This window comes from Nicotiana sylvestris, chromosome 5 (assembly GCF_000393655.2).
Source record: "Nicotiana sylvestris chromosome 5, ASM39365v2, whole genome shotgun sequence".
In the NCBI taxonomy this organism is placed as follows: Eukaryota; Viridiplantae; Streptophyta; class Magnoliopsida; order Solanales; family Solanaceae; genus Nicotiana; species Nicotiana sylvestris.
Genome location: NC_091061.1, coordinates 34100823 through 34113415, shown reverse-complemented (window position 1 = coordinate 34113415; position 12593 = coordinate 34100823). Strand labels below are relative to the sequence as shown.

The 12593-nt window shown below is 35.6% G+C and overlaps 1 pseudogene; it reads right to left on the bottom strand.

Annotated features, from left to right (window-relative positions):
* Positions 1–294: 294 nt before the first annotated feature.
* Positions 295–6621, bottom strand: LOC104219283 (flavin mononucleotide hydrolase 1, chloroplatic-like; annotated as a pseudogene).
* Positions 6622–12593: the final 5972 nt, after the last annotated feature.

The following is a 12593-nucleotide window of genomic DNA, read 5'->3' as shown; positions in this document are numbered from 1 at the left end:
ACTAACTTTAAGTAGTGATTATCACAAATAATAAAATACCAAATTAAAAGAAAATCACACAATTTTGACATTAAATACTAAAATGCAAAGTACGTTATTTTTTGTATTTTTTTTTTGTAAAACACCTAATTATTAATTAATTCCAAAAATGTAAAATCAAATCCTAAATGCAGATACTATATTTTGTATTTTTAATGTATAAATAAAATTAAACATGCACACAAACATATGCAAACAGTCAGGAAAATCGCACAATAATTTCTAAAATAATACATAATTAAAGAAAAAACTTAATTTTGGGAATTCTTTTGGACTAATTCGTGTGAGGCAAAAATCATGTGCTCACAGGGTGTGTGAGTTTTTGACAGAACATCTGTGGCTTATACATTATGGTTACAGAATAATGCTCTCCTTTCACTCCATAGAGAGAAGAATGTGTGGTTTTTCATTTAGAGACTGTAATAATACAGGGCAAAAATCTGTTGCTTTGAGAATTCTGATTCCTGAAGACAAAAGGTCAATAAAAATCATCCAAACATATAATTGATGAATTGGCATATATCTTATGATGAACATCCAGCCAAATCTGGATTTTCATTTGTTGAAATATTGACACCAAGGAGAGACAAGTCCTTCCGCAACAAATCTGCATTCTTGAATTGAAGGCCGTTGAGTCCTACTTCAACTGCAGCTTCAACATTTCTCATCCTGGATGATCATGACATATCTCGTGTGAGAAATTTACATTGAACAAACACAGACGTTATAGCTTCTGCATGAGACAAGATCAAGTGATAATTGGAACTTTTGCAACCCAAGCTCCTATAACGAGTACATTGAACTGAATTTTCATGTCTAAAGATGAATAGAAAGCTTCAGTTCTTTCAGATATATTGTGCTCGACAAATAAATTCTTTATTATCCAACCATTAATATTCTTAAACTTAGAAGCATAATGAACAAGGACATGGGATGCGTCCAAGCATGGACTCTCCGTCTATATAGCTGGATTATGAAAATCTCATTGAGGCTGAACTTGAACTTGTGGTCAAGAGATAGCTGTTAAGGGATGTACGGATTCTTGAGAAGAGAGGAGTAATGGTAGCCCCCAGCCCACCCCCACCCCCTTAATTAAAAAAGTAACATGGTTTTAGGGGGAGGTACAGAGTGGACCTATTAATGATGGTGCAAAACCTTCATTACTCAAGAAAGAAGAAAGATACAACCGGCAATAAGAAAGCAATAAGCTGCAATCATCCGCAACTTCACAATTTCTATTGATTGTTTCCTTGACCCCCTTATCTTCGATTTTCATGATTTACATTGATCTCAGCCTCTTTAGCTATAATTACATTTACAGCATTCTTTCTTCCCAGCAAGTTTCCCCTTTTTAACCATTCTAATTTATCAAAATAGTTGTGAAAAGTAATAGAGTGTCACTTAGGAGAGAAGATATATTGTGAGGCTGATAACCACTGTTACCTGTAGTAGAATATTGGATCCATTAAGTGGCAACTTGGACAATTGTTGTTAGCTTCATGTATATTTGTCTCTTATGTGACGCAGAGTAAAGATAATAGACATTTTACAAAGAAAGATTCATTTTTAGAGACGTCCCAGCCCTACTCGGACTTACCTTCCTGAGAATACATTAAATAGGTAAACTCATCAAAGCATCTACATTATACTGCTGCATGTGGTGAATTATAGTTTTGAGATTTTATGCTAAACTGGAGATCCCCCCCCCCCCCCCCTCCGCAAGGAGGCTGCTTCAGTTGGATTACATTAGAAGTTTCTTTTCCTGTGTAGATTGCTAGGAAACCTGCGACCATTCGATGTTGCCTGGGAAACCAGCCTCAAGATGATGAAGACTCGTCTGGACCAGCACTCCACAAGTTCGAGGAAAATAAATGAATGTAATACTATTAAGAGATTATAATCTTGGTTATGCCTTTTCTTCATTTAACATGATTAGAGATTAAGATAATAAATAGGTCCATGACTAGCAGACCAAGAAAAACCATCTGAAATTGGTATACAGGACAAGGCCCCGGATAGCTTAATCTCTAATGCCATTTTGGCATCAAAGGACCAGAATGTTTAACTTTGTTCCAAGTTCTCGGAAGAAAAAATAAAGATTCAACACTGCATTAACTGGTAATTAAAGGAATCAAAATTTGATTACCATTTAACAAATGTTTGTTCGTGTAAATAATTAATTGCCACTTATCTATCAAATATTGATGCATTATTAACACTTATAAAGACTTAAAAGCACATAATATTATTGACATACCTGTCATCAACAAAAATACAGTTGGAAGCTTCTACATTGAGATGCTTTACAACTTCTAAATAAAAATCGGGATCAGGCTTGCGTTTTCCTGTTAACATAAAAAAAGCTGAAAAAATCAGGTCTATGCTCCAATTGAATTCACACTTCATATTATGTCTTGCGCGTAACAACCCCCCAAGTTTAGAGTTTCAGAACTTTCCGACAAGGAACAAAAGTGGAGGATCCAAAATTTAACAAATTTGAGATACACTACTACACAAAAAAGGATAAATCAATTAGAATTTTGAAATCTCTGTCTTGCAGACAAGTTATAAAACAGCAGGTTTGACTGTACCATTGAACATATTAAACTTGTATAACACATTTAGACAGATACTCAACCCATGAAGCTATAAAAAGATGATTTATAGAGGAAACTATTCAGTTAAGCTATTGTAAACACTGAAATGGATATGTCCATTTATTGGTTCTCACTAAGAATCCTGACAAAATAAGAAATTCGAAAGTGTCTCTCAAAAGTGGAAGAGTTATTAAAGGTCCAAACTCCAATGCAGACTAATTAAAAAAAGCATTTTAAATTTAGACTACAAGTGAAAATCTTTAAGTGGTTTATTTTGTCTCAAACTTCTCTTTCTGGTCAGCATATCTTCCTTCCTATGTTTCTACTCAAGTATATCAATAATTAGGATGTTAATTGTTGAACTGTTGATGGTGTAAGCATCCCATAAATCGACATTTGCAGGAATACATAAGGAGCTAGCCACATGAACAATGAAATATTATTCATACAGAAGTCCAGAGATAGAAATAAAGTTTGTGAAGGTAAAGAGAGAACTACCAAATACACAGGAACAAAATGTCCAAGATAGGTAATTTGAGAGTTGTAGCTTGTCCTCAATCATTTGGTACCTGGAGAAAGACCAAAGTTTGACGGATTTGAATGTTCGGTAAATTAACAAAGGTTCGATTGAACATACCAGATGGGATAATTAGTGAAAGCATGGATTTCATAGCCATTTTCTTTCAAAGAATTCAATAACCCTTCAACACCTTCAATGTAGGTATAAGCTCTTCTCATACAGTTTTTGAGGCCTGGAAAGGATAATTTAATGGTGCTCAGTTTACAAACAGCAGAAAAGATGCTAGTAGCTTGAATTAAGCTGCAACTAAAACATCCTTAGCCGACATCAATCACAATAACACAGAGACAAAAGAACAATCAGGAAGCGAGTATAGGCTCTTCCTGGGAAATTAGTTGATGGTATATTTATTCATATAAATCAGTTCTTAGCATTGGGGCCCATTCTGCACTTCCTAAAAAACTCCATACATTCAAATAAAAATAGAAGGTTGAGGCCTGGCCCATATCTTATTCCATTTAACAATTTTATTACAAATTTTGTAATCTGATCGTCATAACATGAAGTGAGTACAATGGACAAATTTACTGAGGCATAGCAAAAATGATAACATGAGCGCATAGCATCAAAGCCAACATTTTATGAACAATCTGTAACACCTAGAAATAAAGGATAATAATCAAGTTAATATTGGTGGATTAATATTCAAAATCTACCAAATCAACATAGATATCTCCTTCAAGATGATGCATAGAAATTCTACCTTACCTTCTAAATCGAAAGGTCTTCCATCCTTAAAGAATCTCCGAGCACACTCATCCTGAAAGAATATTATAACAAACTTTTATAATTTATAAAAAAAGAAAAAGAAAACAAGAAGTAACCCAAGAAAAGCCAGGAAAAGGACCCACTTTTCCAGTTCAACTATCAAAACAGCAACCTGGGCTGAAAATGTTGAATATCCGTTTTCCTTAAGACCGTCAATAGATACCAACAGGAAATGGCTTGCAAAACTCAAAAAGAGAGACTAGCATACACACGCACATACAAAAAATAAGGAAGAGGATACAAGTTTTACCACTTAACAAAACAAGGGTGATCTTTTAGCACAATACATTTCATTTGTGTTCCTTTTTTTCCCTTGTCTTCGAGGATGTCAGAGCTCTTTGTTCAAGACTGTATACAGCTTACTCTTATATTAACACATAAATGAGCGCTGAGAGACAGAATTTCAGTACATGGAAAAATGGCAAGATGTCACTAAGTAAAACATGTATAACAAATTAGATTATATTTGACATAGTCGAAAAGAAAAAATAGTTATCATATGTTCAAGGCAAAAGTGAAATATGCCTCTGTGACGATGTCTAGCTACCTGAAGCAGCTACATTACAAACACTCCTCAATATACCTCGGTGATAAGACCCTTCTCAAACTCAATCCAGGTAGTTGGATGCTTGCATTCCAGCAATTCCTTCATCGGCATTCTGAATAAAAGATCTCAATTGGAATCAGGACAAAAAAGAGTTAGAAGCTAAAAGAAGAAAAAAAGATCTAGTCTGGTTTGAACAGAAGTAATGGAAGCAAGAAAAGTATAGTAATATTTTCTAATTGCTATATCTTGCTGTTTTTCCTGTTCAGTTTTCCTCTAACTGGAAAAAAAAGTTATTAAAGTTTAATCTTGTGTGCCGTGCAAGCTGGTCTGGATACCACGGTTATCAAAAAAAAAAAAAGTTTGATCTTGTATGGCTTAACTAGCCCAACCAAATCAACTTTACACCAATCAATTCTTTCTACCCTCCCTGTGGAGATGTTGATTCATTATCATCCATTTCACAGTGAACATTCATCCACCATAGCACTCAAAAGTCAAAACCCCATCCGCTAAAACTAACCATTTTTCAAACATATATCAATTCAAGATTTGATTTTATTTAAGCCCAATAGAGCAGAATAGCCACATAACATCCATATAGCATATCCCAAATTTGTTGGGATTGAGGTGTAACCAGGCATGGATGTAAACATATGGGTTCAGCAGAACCTAGGTCATAACTTTGACCTGAACACTGAATCTGTGTAAAGAAATCCACTAAATATGCACAAAAGTTAAATTTAGAACCCATTACTAGCACTTGAGGTCGTTTTCCTGGAATCCAGAACCCATGAATTTTGAATTTTAGATCCGTTTGGATGTTATTATTTTCATATTGATTGAACAATCAAGAATTCCAGCATAACAAGGCAACATAAAAATAGGACCCTTAACCAAATCACAAGTATCAGAAAACTAGAAAGAGCAAGTGGGACTAAATCAAGAAATAGTATGCACCCAAGGGTGTGTCTAATGGTCAATAAAGTGGGTTGAGAACCACAAAGTCTCAAGTTTAAATCCCAGTTGATGCAAAAATACTAGGCGATTTCTTCACATCTGTCCAAGCCTCTCTTTCTTCTCGCAAGAACGGATCCTCAGTAGAGCAGTAGACGTGCTGGTCCCCTTCGGTAAACTTGCTTGTGCCTGCTATACAGGTAATTGTACCTATGCTGGTGGGAGGTATTAGATACCCGAGGAATTAGTCAATGCGCACACAAGCTGGCCTGGACACTAGAGGTATAATTATTTATAAAAAAAAAAAAGCAAGAAAAAGTATAATCTTTTCTAATAGCTACTATATCTTTCTGTTTCTCATGTTCAGTTTCCCTCGTTGGAAAAAAGGGTTATTAAAGTTTTATGTTTGTATTTCACCCTTAAAATAATACGACTAGAATACACTTCAACATAGATGAGATGTCAAAGTCTAATTAAGCTTAACTAGCAAACCAAGTCAAAAGCCGATCAGCTAAAATTAACACATTTTCATACATATAGCAGTTCAAGAACTGAAGCGAGCTTAATTAGAGCAGAATGGCAACAAAAGATTCATATAGCCGATCCCAAAGTTGATTCATATTGACTGAACAATTCCAGCATAAAAATGAACAGAAGTATCATAAAAAAACAAGAAACAGTAAGTAAGGGGTGCAGATAGCAAATACCTAAAGAAGGCAGGGATCTCATTGTAAAAAGGGTCACGAACAATAGTGTCCATAACGTCAAAAAGCAATATGGGAAGCTTCCTTTGACTTTGACCCGCCATTGTTGAAGTGACACTGCAACTAATGTTGTTATTGAAAACCCCCATTTTTGCAGATTTAGGAGATGCCTTTTTCACTATGAAAGGGAGACTGCTAATGTTAGAAGCAGATGGTCTCCAAGATATCAATAAAGCCATGTAGAATTTGGATTCTTTTGTTTCTGCAAGATAAAGTTGTTGTTTTTTTCTTTTTTTCTTTTTATTTTGGCTGAGGAGGAGTTTTCTCATTCATTTGTGTATTTTGCAGTTATAATTTTGGTTGTCAATTGACTTGCCTTGAGGTCTCATTCCAATAATGGATGAAATTGAAAAAAATGAGAAAATAATGGACGAAATTGCAGTAAGAAGACAATATGGATCGCTTTCTATGAACGTTTGGATTTGGTTTGGGGTGTTTCTTTTTTCTTTTTCTTTTCCTTTTCCTTTTTTTTTTTTTTTTTTTTTTGAGATATTTGTCTAATTCGACATACATACAATAGTATAATTTTTGAAGTGGGTATTTTGGGGGAAAAATGTATTGTTGGGATTGTGGACAATAAATTTGCATCAACAAAATAATCGATACCAAAAATATTATAATAATCGTAGTATTTGATTTCAAATAATTTGAGTGTTACAATGTACGATGATCTTAAATTTAACTAGAACGAACTTTGATTTGAACTCGTATTCCTTAAACCTTGATTTGTTCTTTGTTTTTGAGCTTGAACTTGATTTTTTGAACTTCAACTTGTTTGGTTAAAGTTTGAAACTTGTAGAGAATTTTACGGCGTTTGATCCACGAGCTTTCTCTTGGTTCTTGTCATAATTTCAGGTCTCTTTTCTTGAGTTATCAATACCCTTATCCATATTTATGGGAGGGAAGAGTTGTGATGACAACAAACTGTTACCGACCAATCAAACTGAAGTGTGACAAGGCCCACATTTGATGGGTCAGAACATGTCACTTGAACGTGTGGCGTGATTTCATTGGCCTTTTAATTTGACTTGGCATGCCTTGTCATTTTGACACGTGGTACGATCCTATTGGCTCTTCCGTTTGACTTTGTATGTCATGTCATTTGACACGTGGCACTAAACTGGATTTCTAGAAAGATGACATCTTGGGCCTAATGAAGTTGACTCATCACTTGTAGCCCAATTAAATGGGCTAGCGCAATAAATTTAAATTTATTTATTTAATCTATACGTATTGGACTTACATAATCAATCCAATTATGTTAGCTTTGAATATTTATTTGGACTAGTATATAGTTCAAATTATTTATTAAATTTGATTCAATAAATTTTATATGCTTACAAATGCCCCTTTTGTCATGCCCCCAACCTGGGAGCAAGACCGGCACCCGGTGCCTCACCTATACGTGCGTACCAACTTGCAACTTAGGAACTCTGAACATGTGATTTCATACTTTGGTCATGGGCCACATTGTAAGACAACTGCGAATGCTGACTAAATATCAATATAAAGTTGGGCCGACAAGGCCGTCATAATTATTGCAATTGACAAACCAACCATATATATATATATATATATATATATATAAGGCCTACAAGCCCAACATATTACACTAAGTGACAGGATATGTCTACAAGCCTCTACTGATGGATATACTGTGATCGGAATAGCTTCCCGACCTACTCGTAACATGCAACATATGTACATATATATAAATATATATATATATATATATATATATATATATATATACAAGATGTATATAAGGTTCTAGACCCGTAAACTTTGAAGGGCATGGAGCTTACCGATCAAGCTGAACTCGGGCAACACTTATTGAAGAGGCCTACCCGTCTGTCTGTCTGACCTGCACACATGAAATGCAGTACCTCCAGAAAAGAGACGTCAGCACGAAATAATGTACTGAGTATGTAAGGCAATATACTAAATGCTGAAACTGAACTGATAATATAATAACTGCAAGTAGTTGGAAGTCAAAGATAATATGAAGATATGCTTACCTTCTCATACTGACTCAACTCTCTCATTATAGTAAGTAAAATAGTTGTCTGGTCCTATAAGGCTCGATATATATATATAACTGCTCTGCCGTAGTAGGCTCACTCATAGGCGATCGGCCGTACTAGGCTCTGTATCTCGACCAACTGGGCTCGATCATAAGCGCTCGGCCACAGTAGGCTCGGTATATAACTTACCATCTGATCAGAGGTTGCCCAATAGGGGCCTGCCCATCGATTATAGTGCGATGGTAATGAAAATACTTTTAATACTGTACATATGTAAACTCTTTGCTCTCTTGCCCGGAAGAAGGAGAATATTCTAACTAGCAAAACTAGGAAAATATACGTAATTTGCGAGACTAGCAAAATATACGCAAATTCCAGGTTATGAATTTTTCTTTATGCCTCGTTATCAAACTTGTGTAATTACGATATCATGCTAAAATAAAGAAAAAGCTTAGTCTTAACATACCTGGAGTAGGAACAACTCTGTATAATTATCCCGTTTGGAAACCTTCGTGGATTGAACTTAGAATCCAAAATTCGGATTTAAGCTTATGCGCTTTCGAACTTAAGGAACGAAATTGGCTTGATTTTTTTGAAATTTTTGGACGATGGCTTCTGATTCTGTTCTTGAACGTTTGTCTTCTTAAAGACATAAGTGTCATTTGAAATTAAAACTAAGGATCAGAATGGGCTTCCCTTCTTTTGTCCGAGAGGAATCAAACCTTAAAGTTGATCAAGTCTTTCCCTAAAGTGACTCATTCTAATGAGTTATATAGGGACTTACATGTTACCTATATATGACCAAGAGTCATATGTTGAATGATGGCACACTGCCACATGGGGAGTAGGGTGGGTTATTTTATTAATTTTATATTCACTTATTAGTTAACCAGGTAATGTCCCGTTACCCGGTAATTAACCAATTACCTGCATAATTTAAAAATTATCACAAATTACTTAAAATTCTATTTATTTTTAAAATACTTCACATATACTTTATATATATACTACCGTGGTCATATGGTACCTTGCATGATACTAGTTTATAATTATCGGGTATTATCGCTCGACCCGTATTTTATTCCAAATTGACAACCTTCAACGAAATTCATTTTCTTTAATTTGTGTACCCTTTCCTTCATGGTACTTAGTTATTGCTTGTTATAAACTGCATAAATATGCTAACTTCCAGATAATCTCATCCCCGAGTCTACGTCAATTAACTGAGGATGAAATTTTAACGTAGGAGAAATGCGAGGTGTAACATCATTCCCCCCTTTGGAATATTCATCCTCGAATGTTAACTGTGCTCTTATCATGTTCATAGCCTATGTCTTTTTAATACTTTATTACTCTCCTTGCCATCTAAGCAACTGTTCTATGATTAAATCCAAAGTCCAGGGCATTTCCAACTTTAGGCCTCTTTCTCACACCGCGACTTATGTTCAGAACCTTTCCAGTCTCATAACTGTTGTTACCTTCTATCATGCAGCATGTACGATTTTGACCTTTAAAGGTGACCAATCTCTAGGCTTCATATGTAGAGCATGATAAGATGTTCCTTTGGGTATCTATGAGTATATTGAAGTTCTTTGCTCGGTACTTTGTTGAAATTTACGAATATTGATATATCTTATCGCATAGGTCCGTTTAGCCATCCGCATGAATTTACTGCCATAACTCTTACATTAATTTATCGTTGATGAGGTCTGCTACCAAATCCTAGCTTACTCTCGTTGCTTATTCCATATGTATAAATTTAAGTCCTTTGATGCTTCCTTATTACTGCTCATCTTTAGAATGACAGTCTAATCTCATCTCATACTTTGTGACTTTTGTTCATCCATTGTTGATTCACCCCAATATTAATCTACAATATACCACTAATAACTTGAAACTTCTTACGCAATACTTTGCCACTAGGGCTCACGTTACATCAAGGAATATTCGAAGTGATTCCTATAATCGTATTTCATAGTGTCTCATGTGATTTACCATATGGGGGTATCCTAATTTCGTGCCGCCAGCGAAATCTTTTCTCCTTCTTTTTTTTTTTTCATTTCAAATCATTATTCAAACGAAGGCCCAAATGTAAGCACATGATTTTTGCCCTATGAAAGAATTACTTCCAAAAAAAATTCAAAATAAAATGATTTTCCTTGGTGTGCAATTTTGATAATTTTTGTGACATTTTTGGATAATTATTTGTATTTGTCTGTGCATGTTTATTTGTTAAATTAATAAAAAATACAAAAATATATCGCATTTTTCATGTAGGATTTAATTATACAATTGTTAGTAATTAAGTTTGTTTTACAAAAATAGGCATTTTTTGCATTTTTAGCATTTAATGTCCAAATGTACAATTTTATGCTTAATTATTACTTAATTGTGCATTAATTATTATTGGGAGTTAATTTGCGCTTTTATAACTTAATAATAATTTAAGGATTTTTAGAATTTAGTTTTAGAAAAATAAAAGAAGAAAAGAGAGCAAAAATATAAAGAAAATCGGAATTGGGCTCTTCTTCAAATTCAAGCCACAAGCCCAAAAAATACCCAACCTTCCCCATGACCCGGTCCATTTCAAACCGGGTCGACCCAGTCCATAACCCAAATACCAACACCCCCTATCTTACATTTGACAAAAAACAAAAAAAAGCAAGAAAACCTTAAAAAACTCATCCGCCCCCCTCTCTCTTTCCCTCTTTTTCTCCAAAACTCTCCAAGCCCATCCATGGCTGCCCCTCAAGCTCACTCCAAACAGCCCATCCCTCGTCCGCCATTGAAGGCCAAACGACCCCCATTACTGTGCATCTTCTTCTTCGACCAGCTGCTGCCCCAAGCTTCGTCTTCATCGACGAACAACATCCGCCATTGACGAGCTCGTCAAGCTCTCATGGCTGCTGCGTTGCTGCGTCTCCTGCTACGTCCAAACACACCCTACTGCTGCTCCATCTTCTGCCTCATCCAAGCTCCTACAATGGCGAACCCTTCACCATTTTCTTCGAGCTCGAGTGCGAGCTCTCATGGCCGTTGTTTCATCTCCTCCACACGAATAGTAGCTCCGCCAACAACCATCCCAGCTCGTTGCTGCTACCTCCAGCTGCCTCGACTGCTTCTGCTTTACTTCGTTGTCATCGTCTTCAACCAAACGCCTTACTGTGTCGTCGCTGCTACTCCCAAAACCAAGCCCTTTCTGCTACGTTGCTACTGTCCTAGCCCGTTCAGCAGCTGCTTGGGCTGCGATACTGCTGCTTTATCAAGCAGCTGGACTTAAAACCAAATCGCGCTGCTTCACTTTTGTTTTCATCGCCTTCAGTCCAAAACCAAAACGAGACCTCACCATCTCGTTTGTTCGAGCTTTGGCCGGAGTTTGTCGAAACAGTTCATACAAAGTCGAGGTCGTCGAGTTGCAGCGCGTCGAGGTTGCCATTCAAACCAGTCCCTTTAATATGGTAAGATTCCGACCAATTTTTGTGTTGTTGTTAGCTTTTGTTCATTTTTGTTCAATTCTCGTTCCGAGTAAAATTAAATGTTTGGTTTATTCTGAATTTTCTCTTTCTCTGTATCGTTGCATATTTCAAGTTAGGAAGTTCAAATGTTTGGTTTAAACTGTGGCTATTCCCATGAGTGTTTATTCTTGTATTGGTTCAAATGATTTCGTTTTGTGTATTGTTTGATTTCCTGCTTTTGTTGTTCATCATATGAGTTTCAGTTTGCATTTTCGTTCTCATTCATTGTGATTCATGTTGTTTCAAGTTTATTTTTGTTGTTGATATTGTTACCTCTTTGCTCATTCATTTTTTGTCTAAGTTAACCAGGATTGGTTCCCAATATGGTTAATTTATTCCCATTAATTTGAAGCTGTATGATTCATCTGCGTTCATGAGATTTGTTGTTGAAATTTGTTTAGAAATTGGTCATATTTGTCGTATTTTTGTTGAGATCGATTAGGTGATTTGGTTATAGCTGATGGGGGTAGTTTGGTAAATTGCAGTGCGTTCGGGGGCAAAATGTTAATTTCAGTAAGGTCGGAGGGGTATTTTTGGAATTGAACATTTGAATAATTGTTTAATATAATGGGGGACAAGACATAAATTAGTGGGGGAATAATGTAATTCTTTATGTTAAGCATGAGGGACAAGATGTAATGGGGTGAGGTTGATATTATTGTTTAATAATGGGGGACAAGACATAATGTAGTGAGGTTGATATTATTGTTAATAATGGGGGACAAGACATAATGTAGTGGGGTGAGAATAATGTAATTCTTTATGTTAAGCATGGGGGACAAGTTGTAATGGGGTGGGGTTGATA